This window comes from Malania oleifera, chromosome 3 (genome assembly GCF_029873635.1).
Source record: "Malania oleifera isolate guangnan ecotype guangnan chromosome 3, ASM2987363v1, whole genome shotgun sequence".
Classification (NCBI taxonomy): domain Eukaryota; kingdom Viridiplantae; phylum Streptophyta; class Magnoliopsida; order Santalales; family Ximeniaceae; genus Malania; species Malania oleifera.
Genome location: NC_080419.1, coordinates 112,206,503 through 112,219,978, shown reverse-complemented (window position 1 = coordinate 112,219,978; position 13,476 = coordinate 112,206,503).

The following is a 13,476-nucleotide window of genomic DNA, read 5'->3' as shown; positions in this document are numbered from 1 at the left end:
GGTTCCTACACTCGATGCAAGTCATTCTCAAGTGCTTTCAAGCATACATGCAAATCGGTTTTCAGAAATCATTTTGGTCTCTTTTGTCACAACGGGCCTGGTCCAAAATCAGTGTTTTTTATCTTTGCAGGCTTGTTGCTACAAATAACGTAGGAGAGTTCCTACTTTTACTTTGAAGCGACGAAGCCTACAAAGAGGGGCAGCTGTAGACACCCCATTTTTACCCAGACCCGATATGATTATTATTATTATTATTATTATTATTTACATTGTTATTATTACTTCATTTTTATTTCTATTTTTATTTTTTGCTATAATTATTATTATTATTATTTTATTATTGTCATTTTTACTATTACTATTAGTATTATTATTATTATTACTAGTCTTATTATTATTATTTTATTGATAGTATCTTTATTATTTTTACTTTTACTACAATTATTTATTATTATTATTATTATTACCTTATTGATTTTATTATTATTATTATAATAATTATTATTACTATTACTATTTTCATTATTACCATAATAGTAAAAGCAAAAAAAAAAAAGAAAAGAAAAAGAAAAATAAAATCAAAAAGGAAGTTTTTTTTAGGGTTTACAGAATTTTTTTATATAAGGGGGCCATAGCCAAGCCAAAGAGGAGGAGGCACAGACCAAAGAAAGAAAAATCTTACCTTGCAGTCTTGTGCGGCGGCAATGGAGTCGTTGGCGTTTGCGCAGTCAACTAGATGAAACCAATTGAGCAACGATTTCTTATCCGATTAATGCGAAACTTTATGAGGTGTTTCCTAACCCTTTCATCTTAATTTTCACCGTTCAGATTCTTCTTTTGAGTTTTCTCCCTTTGTGTTAATGTCTTGCACAGCCGTATTACCGCTGCAGCAGTGGAGTCATTAGCGTCTGCGCATCGAACTGGACGAAGCCAATCAAGCAGCGATTTCTTATCCGATCAATGCAAAATTTTACAAGGTCGTTTCTAACCCTTTCTTATTAATTTTCCCCATTCAGATTTTTTTTTTTTGAGTTTTCTCCCTTCGTGTTAATTTCTTGCACAGCCGTATCACCGCCGCAGCAGTGGAGTCATCGGCATCTGCGCATTCAACTAGACAAAGCCAATCGAGCAGCGATTTCTTATCCGATCAATGTGAAACCTTACGAGGTCGTTTCTAACCCTTTCTTCTTAATTTTCACCGTTCAGATTCGTCTTTTGAGTTTTCTCCCTTTGTGTTAATTTCTTGCAAAGTCGTATCACCGCCGCAGCAGTGGAGTCATCGGCGTCTGCGCATTCAAATAGACGAAGGCAATCGAGCGGCGATTTCTTATCCGATCAATACGAAATTTTACCAGCTGTCTCACCGCCGCAGCAGTGGAATCGTCGGTGTATGTGCATTCAACTAGATGAAGCCAATCGAGCGGCGATTTCTTATTTGATCAATCTGAAACCTTACTCGGTTGTTTCTATAAACCCAACTCTTTGACCAAACCGGTAAGCCATAAGGCTTTCTTTGCAGCTTTGGAAACTGTCATATACTCAACTTCAGTCGTAGACAATGCTACTAGATATTGAACCATGGATCTCCAATATATAGGTACTCCTACAAGGGTAAAAACATAACCCATTGTAGACCTTCTGCCATCCATATCCCTTGTATAATCAGCATCTACAAACCCCATTACTAAAGGACTATCCTATTGCTTGCCGAATATGATGTCATACCCCGATGTACCCTGTAAGTATCTAAAGATCCACTTGATGGCTTCCCAATGCTGTCTTCCTAGATTGAGAGAAACTTACCGACCATGCTTACTGTATGTGCCAAATCTGGCCTCGTACACACCATGACATACATTAAACTCCCCACGATGCTAGCATAGGGGACCTTTGACATGTCCTGGATATCCTTATCCGTACTTTGGCAATCTGCAGTAGATAACTTAAAATGACTCGCTAGAGGTGTACACACCGGTTTTGCATCAGTTATGCTAAACCTCTCTAACACCCTATGCACATAATCGCCCTGAGATAGCTATAACCTCCCTGCAATTCTATCCCAGGGAATCTCCATCCCAAGTATTTTCTTGGTTGAACTAAGATCATTCATGTCCAACTTCTTATGCAACAATTCCTTTAACTAATTTACCTCAATTAAATATTTCGGAGCTATCAACATGTTATCGACATACAATAACAAGAAAATAAGAGAACCATCATCAAGTTTGTTCACATATACGCAATAGTTATACTCACACCTTTTGTAGTCAATTTTGATAATGCAGGAATCAAACCTTTTATACCATTGCCTTGGAGTCTGTTTCAATTCGTAAATAGATTTCCTCAACTTGCAAACTAAGTTTTCTTTCCCTCGTTCACTAAATCCCTCCCACTGTATCATATAAATTTGTTCCTCCAAGTCATTGTGAAGAAACACCGTATTCACATCCATTTGATCCAAATGAAGATCATAGTGGGCTACCGGCTCCAAAACAATCTTGATAGAAGTATGTTGGACCACAGGTGAAAATATTTCATCATAATCTATTCCCTTCTTCTGTGAGTACCCTTTTGCCACTAACCATGCCTTGAATTTTTCTCCTTCCTTTTCTGAAATTGCTTCCTTCTTCCTATATATCCATTTGCAACCTATCGGTCTCTTCCCATCTGGAAGTTCCACCAAATCCTAAGTTTGATTCTTATGTAGTGATTCCATCTCCTCAATCATTGCACCCATCCATCTACCTTTATCTTGGTCGTGCACTTCCTCTTGAAACGTAGTTAGATCGTTGCAACTGGTTAGAAAAGTATAAGACACTAACTCTTCAAATCCATACCTTGGTGGTGGTCTGATAGTGCATCTAGATCTCTGTATGGGAAGATCGTCAACTTGCTAGTTTCTTGAGTTAGTGTTCCCTGCAACCAAAGGACCATGATCATTGTCGTTGCCCTGAGCTTCCAACTCCACCTGCACAACATGTTCATCATTGCCCTAGTTTTTTGGCTCTTGTTTCTGTTCATCACACTCTTGAATACGCTTCACCATAGTCTTCTCATCAAAGACAACGTCCATACTATTCGCCACCTTACTTGCCACTGGATCCCACAATTTTTTTTCCCTCACACCCTTCTAATATTTAAAAAAAGATGCTACACCGAGATTTTGGGTCAAGCTTAGAACTTTCCTTACTAGGCACGTGAACATAGGCTGGACACCCAAATAGCTTCAATTCAGAGTAGTCTACTACATTTTCCATTCATACCTCCTCTACCACTTTACCCTCTAGTGACGTCCTCGGTGATCGATTTATCAGAAAACAAGCCATACTAATTACCTCGGTCCAAAAGTTCTTCGGTAGTCCTGCATTAAGCCTGAGACACTGAGCTATTTCAACAAGAGTCTGATTCATCCTTTCAGCCATATCATTTTGCTGACATGTTCGACGAACGGCAAAGTGTCTCTTAATGCCCCACTGCACACAAAACTTCATAGAGCGAGAATCAGCGTACTCGGTCCCATTGTCTGACCTTAGATATTTGATTCTCATCCCCGTCTAGTTTTCCACTTTAGTTTTTCACAACTTGAACTTTACATACATATCAGACTTGTGCCGTATGAAGTATACCCAAACTTTCTATGAGTAGTCATCAATAAAAATCACATAATACAAATGTCCTCCTCTTGATGCTACTATATCCGGGCCCTAAACATCTAAATGCACATAATCAAGAATACATTTTGTCTTGTGAACAGCTGACTTGAATTTTGCCCTGTTTTGTTTTCCAAGAACACAAATCTTGAAAAAGTCTAGCTGACATGATTTCATACCTTTTAAGAGTTTCCTATTATGTAATTCCTTCATACCATGTTCCCCCATATGCCCAAGACGCATATGCCACAAGACAATTTCATCAGATTCAACATTTATTGTTGCAGCTCCACCTACAACAGTAGTTCCCTACAATGTGTAAATATTCTCATCTAACTTTTACCCTTTCATCGATCACCGTCAGATTACCTTTCCATACTTTCATAACTCAGCCTTCGGAGTTGTAATTGAAGCCATTACAATTCAAAGTACCAAGTGATATCAAACTTTTCCTTAACTTTGGTGTATGTCTTACATTGCTCAAAGTTCTCACAGCACCATCAAATATTTTTATCTTAACATTTCTTATGCCAATGATCTTACAAGAAACATCATTACCCATAAGAACTGAACCTGAATTTACTAAATTGTAGGTGCTGAACCACTCCTTGTTTGGAGTCATATGGTACGAACATGCCGATTCAAGTATCCATGAGTCCGTAAGGTTATCCGACCTTGACAAAACTAAAAGAACATTATCGTCACTGCAAACTAAATCTCCTTCTTGAACCACATTCGATGATTTCAAAATCCCCTCATGCTTTTCAGCATTTTTCTTTCTTCCAATATGGACACTCCGATTTCACATGTTCTTTTTTACCGCATTTATAACACCGGATATCCTTTTTCTTATCGGATTGAATACGGGATTTTTGACTTGACCCACTTTTAAACTTTCCTTTGCCATGCTCATTGTTACCTTTCACCACAAGTCCTTCTCCTTCATCACATATTTTCAGCCTTTGATGAAAATTCAGTAAGGCACTTGTCACCTCTTCTAAATTAAGAGTCTCTTTTCCCCATGTAAAAGTGGTAACTAGATTTTCATAGGTATGAGTTGATGGCAAAGAATTTAGTAACATCATAACTTTATCCTCTTCATCAAACTTAACATCAACCCGCATCAAATCACTTATGATTTGATTAAAGACATTTATATGTTGATCTAAGTTTGAACCTTCAACCATCTTAAGTCAATAAAGACGCCACTTAAGAAAAAGTTTATTATTGAGTGATTTGGACATGTACCATCTTTCTAACTTTCGCCATATAGCCTCTAGAGAATCCTCTTCCATCACATGATAGAGCACTTTGTTGGCCAAACACAAGCATATAGTAGAAGCGGCCTTTGCTTGCATTTCTTCCCATGTTGCCTCATCCATTCCATCTAGTTGAACACCAAGTAAAGTCTTTCTCATTCCTTGTTGCACAAGTATATCCTTAACTCTCCTCTGCCATAAACCAAAATTTTCGATTCCATCGAATTTGACAATGTCAAATCTTGCAGAAGATGATCCCGATGTCATGACAACAATCTCTCTGATACCAATTTGTTGTGATTATCATATATAAGATGCACAACGGAATAAGAAAACACAACAAGTAAATGAAACACAACCAGAAAAATAAGAAACAATAAGAATCAACATAAGCATTAATGTGCTTCAACAAAACTTACATCCACAGAAGCAATCGGCACAAGAATTTCACTAAGAAATTTGTGAGTACACAAAATTTGTGAGTACACAATACACTTCACAATCATCTCTCTCTTGTCTCAAAATATGCCCAGAACAACATATTTATCGACCCTTCGTAGGTTTCCCTCCAATTACCCAACCACCCCAACGTTTCAATTCAAAATTCAAATTCTTTCTCGCAGCCCAGATGCACTTGTCGACGAGAACAGGACACTCATTGACGAGACACAGAAGACCACTTGTTGACTAGTGCTCTCAGTATCTCTGCGACTCTACAATTTCTAGCCTCTCGATATTTACACGTCGGTGAGGATAGGGTACTCGTCGACGAGTCCCTGCTATGCTGCACCATTTAATCCATATGCTTTTCTTCTTTCTTTGTTTACCAGCCCTAAGTATAAGAGCCACACAAACAAATACAACATTATGAAATAATCTATCACCAAATCAAAAATAAATATTCTTATGAATGCAAATTATCCGCCAACCGTCACAGAGTACTTGATTTGATTCACCCCTGGTTGTGTCCATATGAATTGTAACTTTTTCACCTGATAATCCACCTAAGAATAGACACTTCACAAATCAAATAAAACCTAAGTCTTTATATTGTTACTAAAATAACTTTACATAAATATAAATATGTACTTGAAAAATAACTTTACTAAAATAATATACAAGTGAAAACAAAAACAATATATTAAGAAGTTACCGTCAAAGTGAAATACATACATAAATGTATTTACATAAATAGCATGACACATACATATTTATTTACATTTAGAAGGTGAATCTAGATTAAACTTAAATACCAAAGTGTATATTAGAGTCGGGGTGGACATAAGTATCATAGTTTTTTTTTTTCATAAACTCGATCATTATACTTTTTTTTTAATTCATAAATTTGCACACCTTCAAAGATTTAATAACAACATTCATGAACTTCCAAAGGCTCTTATGTTTGAAATAAAAGTACAATTAAATTTATTAAACTTTTTTATTTACTAATCTTCTTCTTCTTCTTCACCACAAATATATATATTAGACCGTAGAAGCGCAATGGTTCCAAATCTGACTACTCCTTTCATGAACGTGAGCAACATGTTTTTTGATCTCATCCACCTGCAAAAGCTCGTTAACCATATCATCATGGCATTTCCTCCCCATCTGCGCCAACTGCTGGCAGCACTCTCCATCTACCACCACCACTTCCTTATTAGTATTGCGTGTTCTCATCTCGTCGAACACGTAGGCGAAGATCTGTTCCCCACATTTCTGCTTTAGCTGTCTTGCGCATTTTTCCAAATTAGTGTGATGTTCTTCCTGAGCAGGGGCAATGTCTCGCACCATAGATGAGTCCATGTTGACATCAATAGGCTTAAACAACGGGCTTTCACTTGTGCGCTCTTTTGATCTTGCTGCTAGCACAGGAGCAGTCCCAAGCACAATGCAGGTTGACAGAAGGATTGTCATGCCCACGATTGAGAAACATTCAGATCCAGCCATATGTGATGTCGTGAAACCTAATGGGAGTGAATATAGAAGAGCTAGCAAGGAAGATTATTTTTAAATATTGTACTGGAGATGGGATTGAAGATTGAATGGTTGAGGTTAAATTTATAATAGTACCAGTGTAAAGTGATGGGGTATTGATGTGGTACTCGAGAGTTAGGAATTGAAATATTTATGTTATGGGTCAATTTATTATTTATTTATGAAGAGGTGGGAGGTGAAATAACGTTTTATTAGAGACTTTGAATTATTTTATGTTACAGGTAGTAGTAAAATTAATGCATTATCTACCAAAAGAGTAATGCATTACCTACCAAAACAGTATATGGAAGTTTTATTCTGCCCATACACAAGTGCTCATCATATATAGGCTCTGCTTGCTCGAGCATGTTTAACAAAGTAATTAAAATTGGAGCAACTAAAGATCAAATAAATTATGATAACAAAAGTAACTTCTAAACTTAAATTTTAGTTGATTGGTAATATATTTCATATTTTTTGTAAATAAGTTATTACTATAATTTCAAAATTACATTTACAGATTAAAGTGTGAGTATTAAATTTATTTAGAAGAACTTAGACTTTATTAGAATATGGTATGGGTATATATGTAGGGGGATATGACAAAGAAGATAGATATAAGAAAATAATTAATGTTAATATATAAGAAATGAGTATATAGGAAATGACACGCTAAATAAAATTATATATTTAAATTATTATTTAGATAGGAGATCACAAAAAATCTGATCAATGCAAATAAATTATCCTAATTCCTTTGAGTTTCTGTAAGCTCTCAGTAATATATCTTATTGTGCATCTTTCATTAAAGTTATAATTGCAGTGATTCCAAAAAAATAAATAAATAAATAAATTATTATTATTAATTAAATAATATAATATATTATATTAATATAATATAATATTATAATATATATATAGATCCTTTAGGAAAAAAATTTCCTGAGAAGCAAAATAGACCCCTAGTTGTACAGCCCTCTCTCTCTCCTCCGACCACCTCATTCTCTCTCTTCAATTTCTTTCCGTTGATAAACCGAATTGAAAAACGAACACGATCATAGGGTTCTAGGGCCAATCCTCGTCAATTTAGTCAGAGCGGATTTTAAGTTTGGGCTTCCTAGGCACCACTCCAAGGTTAGAGTAAAGATAATCAAATTATATCAATGAATTATTTTTAAAATTTAATAAGCTATTGAGAGTGTGTGAACCTAGGAAATGTGACTATGATTATTGTTCTGGGGTTGAATTGATTAAATTAGGGTTCATGAATCTAGGGTTTTGTGCAAACGCCACAGACATCATGTTAGATTCCTCACGGGTATATTTGCAGTAATCATGTAAGTGAAAAAATTATGTCAGACATTTTGAAAATCAATTAATTAATTTAAAGCATGAGATAATGATAATGTTGTGAAGGATTTGCTAACGTATTCGGTATTTGAAAATACTAGTTTTGGAATATCATATATTTATCTGAGCAATTACTAGTTTATGAAATATTATTTAAAATTTGTGTGGCATGAGTATTGGTTTTGTTACCGTATATTTAACATGTGAAAATATTTTATGATGAGATGTAATTTATATTGGCAGATATTGTGAAATGATAGAACATGATTTATACTGGCTTAAAAGAAATGTGATGTATACAGACATGATATTTTTTATACTGAGAAATGCGATATATACAGAAAAAATATTTTTAATAATGGGATTACTATAGAAATGATAACCCTGATGGACCAATGATGTATTTGAGAGCACGGTACTGTTGCTAGGAACTAAGTCAGTGCAAACACATTGTTTGGTAAGAGTGTTGGTATTGGAAGTCGATTGGGCCTGCGGAGAAATGTTGACCACCCCTGGGTTCGGACCAGGCTATGGTGGGTCAATCGTATTATAGACGAGGTATAATTTGACTTAGCCTGGTAGGCCAACCATAGCTAAGTCTCGCCTTTGGGCCGCACAACCCGGTCATGTGGGGTGATTACATGACGATGATATATGGATGCCCATTTAAGTTGGTTCCTCATTACAGACATGATGGAACTACGTTTACAGACATGTTGGGCTTCGAACTTAGGAAAACGTATTGAGCACATACACATTTTTGAGAAAAATATATGGTTGCAAATGTGTGTGTATATATATGGATAAGGGTACAGATTTCATGATTACTAAGCTATATTATTTATTAAATGGACGTGTTTTGATTCATGTTGTCACACACTGACAATAATTTATTTCATCTTACTAAAAAGTGTCTCACTCCTTAATATTTTAAAATTTCAGGAGATCTAGAGAGACGAGCTTAGAGAGCTCTGGACAGGATTAGTAGTTGGGATGGAAGATAGTGCTTATGACACACTAGTAAGTATATGTATATGGATTTTCTTAGTAGTACCTTGGATTGTAATATCACTTGGTTTTTGGGAAGACATGTGTATATATATGATATGATGGTTCTAGAACTCTAGTATTGTATTCGGAGTTATGTATATGTTTCCGCTGCATGTTTAATTTGAGTTATAGTATTAGAGAAATATGAAAATAAAAATATAAATATATGGTAGAAATTTCGGGGCGATGCAATTGTGGTTTCAGTGCCTAGGTTGCTAGGTTCTGCAAACTTAAGCGGATAAAATACTAGAGTATAAGAATGGATCTTGATGAGGATAGGAAATGGGTGGATCAAGTGTACAGTAGGATATTGTTATGGAATTTAAAGCGGAATTTAGGTTTTATGTCTCACAGCTTAGAGACAGGAAATTTTGTGGTGATTTTTGTGTTTTTCCTGGGGTGACGATTTCAGGAAAGTCATGGTAAACTACCTTCGGTTCTTGTTTCTGAGTAATAATACAGAATCTTAAATTGGGGATAAGGACATTAGGTTAATGGGTTATAGGAGGATATCTTAAGGTTCTTAGTTAGATAGTAGCACTGTCATATTAAGAAATTGAAATTCTAAGATTGTTTATGTCCTATTTTCAAGATGGGCCCTGGGAATAGCAATGCTAATGCTGGTGGTGGTGACCATGCACAACCTTCTAGTATGGGCGGCAGCGATTTTGAAGCAATCTTGCATAGTATTTCTCAACAAGTTATGGCTGAGATAGCTCAGAGTTCTAAGGAGTAGGGTTGTTTGCCAATAGATCAGGGTTGCACGATTGAGCAATTCACCTGAATGAATCCCCTGGCTTTTCTTGGGAGTGCTGATCTGATTATGGCAGAAAATTGGCTTGTAACGACCCAAAACTTATACAAACTTTTTTTTTACCTATTTACTATGATACCCCTGAATTATCTGCTATAACCTCTCAAGCCCCAAGTGAGCACTGAGGAAACCTTGTTCATATTACATGCCTAAGTAGTAGAAAACATAAAAACATACATCCATATTTACAATGCCGGAATCCAGTTTTTCCCCAAAACAAAATTACATAGTTACACATCATCCCAGTATCATATATCCCAAATCTCCTGGCTACTACCCAAAAATGCAACCATCTATTAAAACTTACCCAACAAATAGGGTAGTGTACTCGTCCTCTCTATCTGTGAGCCTAATCCGCTCGCCTAATTGGATCACCTGAAAAATATTAGATCACTAGGATGAGACAATGCTCAATAAGAGGAAATATGTTATTACTAGTGTGTGGCAACTGAGCTTACAAACATATTATACTGCCAAATAACTGAAACTAAATTTAGCTGACAAAACATCTCATATAGTTTAAAATACCACTAACATCTTTGTGTAATATTTATTCATAATTCTAGTACTATAGAGTATCTACTACTATTTTGTAAATCTATATACATAGAAATAACTATGATAGTACCCTCGAAAACTGTATATCATGATTTAACCTTTACCCCTCCTCAGCCCAGCCTTGACCCAAACTCTGTGGCACGGTAGTTGGAAAACTAATCTAAAATTGCAATGGTACCGTGCTCTGCTGACAAATGATCTAATTTTATCAAGTTCTAATACTGTAAATATGTATTATCTTGCTATTGCATCATGATTTCAAAATAACCATAACACTATAAATCTGATCTGAAATATTGAAATACTGAATTGTCTAACTGAAATAACTGAAATATCTGACTAAATAATCTGTAATATCTAACTGAATAATGTCCGAGTGTTATAGTTTTGGAAATCATGGAATTCTGTAAATACTGCAAAATATCTATCTATAAAATATCTGTAAAATATTTGTCTATAAATTATCTTTCCATATATATATATATATATATATATATATATATATATATATATATACACACTGTAATTTATAATTCTGTAAAATCTGATAATACATATTTTAGTGCATAAATTCTAATAAGTTATGGTATTCTGAAAAACTGTATAAACTCTATACTGAACAAATATCTACTCAAGCCACACAACTAATAAAACACATGCTCCGAAATCCATAAAACTATATAATCAATATTCTACACCTTGTTAAACAAATACCATATTTTACTGATAAAATTCCTGAACTTCCTAGCATAACATATTTCCCTTACTTATCTGGCTGGGAGGCTCGCCTCCAACTTTACCCTCACACCCTTAGCGTACTATTTTCAAAATCCTGCAATAATTTATACAAATTCCTTGGTGAATCACTGAATTTACCCAAAAAATTATCCACTCATATTTCCTGAACCTGCCTATTCACAATTTCTTAAACTTTAATATACCTGAGCCTCTCGAAAAAATATCTATTGGGCTTCTCAACTCATGCCTGCAGGATCCCAAAAACACCCTAACCTTGAAAATATAACACTCTAATTTTATTCCACAAAACACCAGTATATACCCTCACAACACAAAATCCAAGCTCAGATAATACTGGAAATACCTAAAAATCCACTTTACCCTGATTTTGGGATGGTTCCCAAACTTCCCAAATCGAATTTGTGCTCCAATTAGGTTGTTAAGAATCTCCCTAGAATCACCGTGGTGGCTTCTAATCATCAAACTAGGGAGAATTGGAGCCAGAAACGTAGAGAGAAGGTAGAAAATATGAAATCTAGAGAGAGAGAGAGAGAAAGGAAAGGGAGACTAAATTTTTTGTCAAAAATCATTATTTTACATATTTATAGGTGACTGGCCACGTGGCCTCGTCGACGAGCCACATAACCTCGTCGATGAGTCCATAAGGGAGTTTGTCAACGAACACCTAACCCTTGTCAATGAGTTTCAGGCCCCAAAATTAGCCCTTTCGATAAGCTCTCGTTGACGAGCCTAAGAAGGATGCTCGTTAAGAAGGATGCTCGTCGACGAGTGCCCTGCGTTCGTCGACAAGACCCTGTAGTCCCTTTTTGAAATTTTCCTTTTTCTCTCTCTTTTCTTTTATTATTTAATCACTATAATTCTTTGGGTCTCTACATTCTCCCCTCATAAAATTTCGTCCTCGAAATTTGCTATATGTATTAAACACTATCCACTGAGGAAAACAAGTTACTTATTTTATTAATTACCCTCACTTATGGTGGCGGAATACCAAGGTTACATAAGCAGTTCTAAGATCTTACAATTATACACATGAAAGAAAAATTTTCCCCAAAACCAAAACACTAATTACTTTATAACCTAAAATACAACTATACATTCATCACTCTGTACTGAATAAAATAAAACTATCGTTATCTGAACAGTACTAACTCCTACTGTATCCCACTAAATAGGTGTGGGTATTTTTGTCTGATTTCTTCCTCAAGCTCCCACGAAGCTTCCTCTATAGCATGATTCCTCCACAAGACTTTTACTAACTGAATTTTCTTGGTGCGCGCAACTTCTGTTCCTTCCTGTCTATGATCTGTACTAGTGCTTCCTCCTATGACAGTGACTCTCTAAGTTCTATCTCTGCATAACTGATCACATGGGACGGGTCTAGGACGTATTTCCTCAACATGGAAACATGAAATACGTCGTGAATTCTAGATAGAGCTGGTGGTAGAGTTAGTTTGTAGGCAACTGACCCCACTCTCTCAAGTATCTAAAATGGACCAATATACCTAGGGCTCAACTTACCCTTCTTCTCAAATCTCATAACTCCTCTTAGTGGAGCTACCTTCAAAAATATTTGATCTCCCGTGTCAAACTCTAACTCCCGGTGGCGAGTATCTGCATAACTTTTCTGCCGACTCTGAGCTGCACTAATTCTGTCTTTAATAAGCTAGACTTTATCGTACGTCTGCTGCACCAACTCTAGTCCCAATACTCACTTTTCTCCCACTTCATCCCAGTATAATGAAGAATGACACCTCCTACCATATAAAGCCTCGTACAGTGTCATCCTAATGGTGGTCTGATAGTTGTTATTATATGTAAACTTAACCAGCAGAAAATACTAGGTCCAACTGCCCCCAAAATCTAGCACACAAGCTCGCAACATATCTTCAAGTATTTGAATCGTCCTCTCTGTCTGCACATCAGTCTGAGGATGAAAAGTTGTACTAAATGCTAACTGTGACCACATACCCTTTTGAAAACTCCTCCAAAATTGTGAAGTAAATCGGGGGTATGGGTTTGAGACTATAGATACTAGCACACCATGTGAGCGCACTATCTCCTG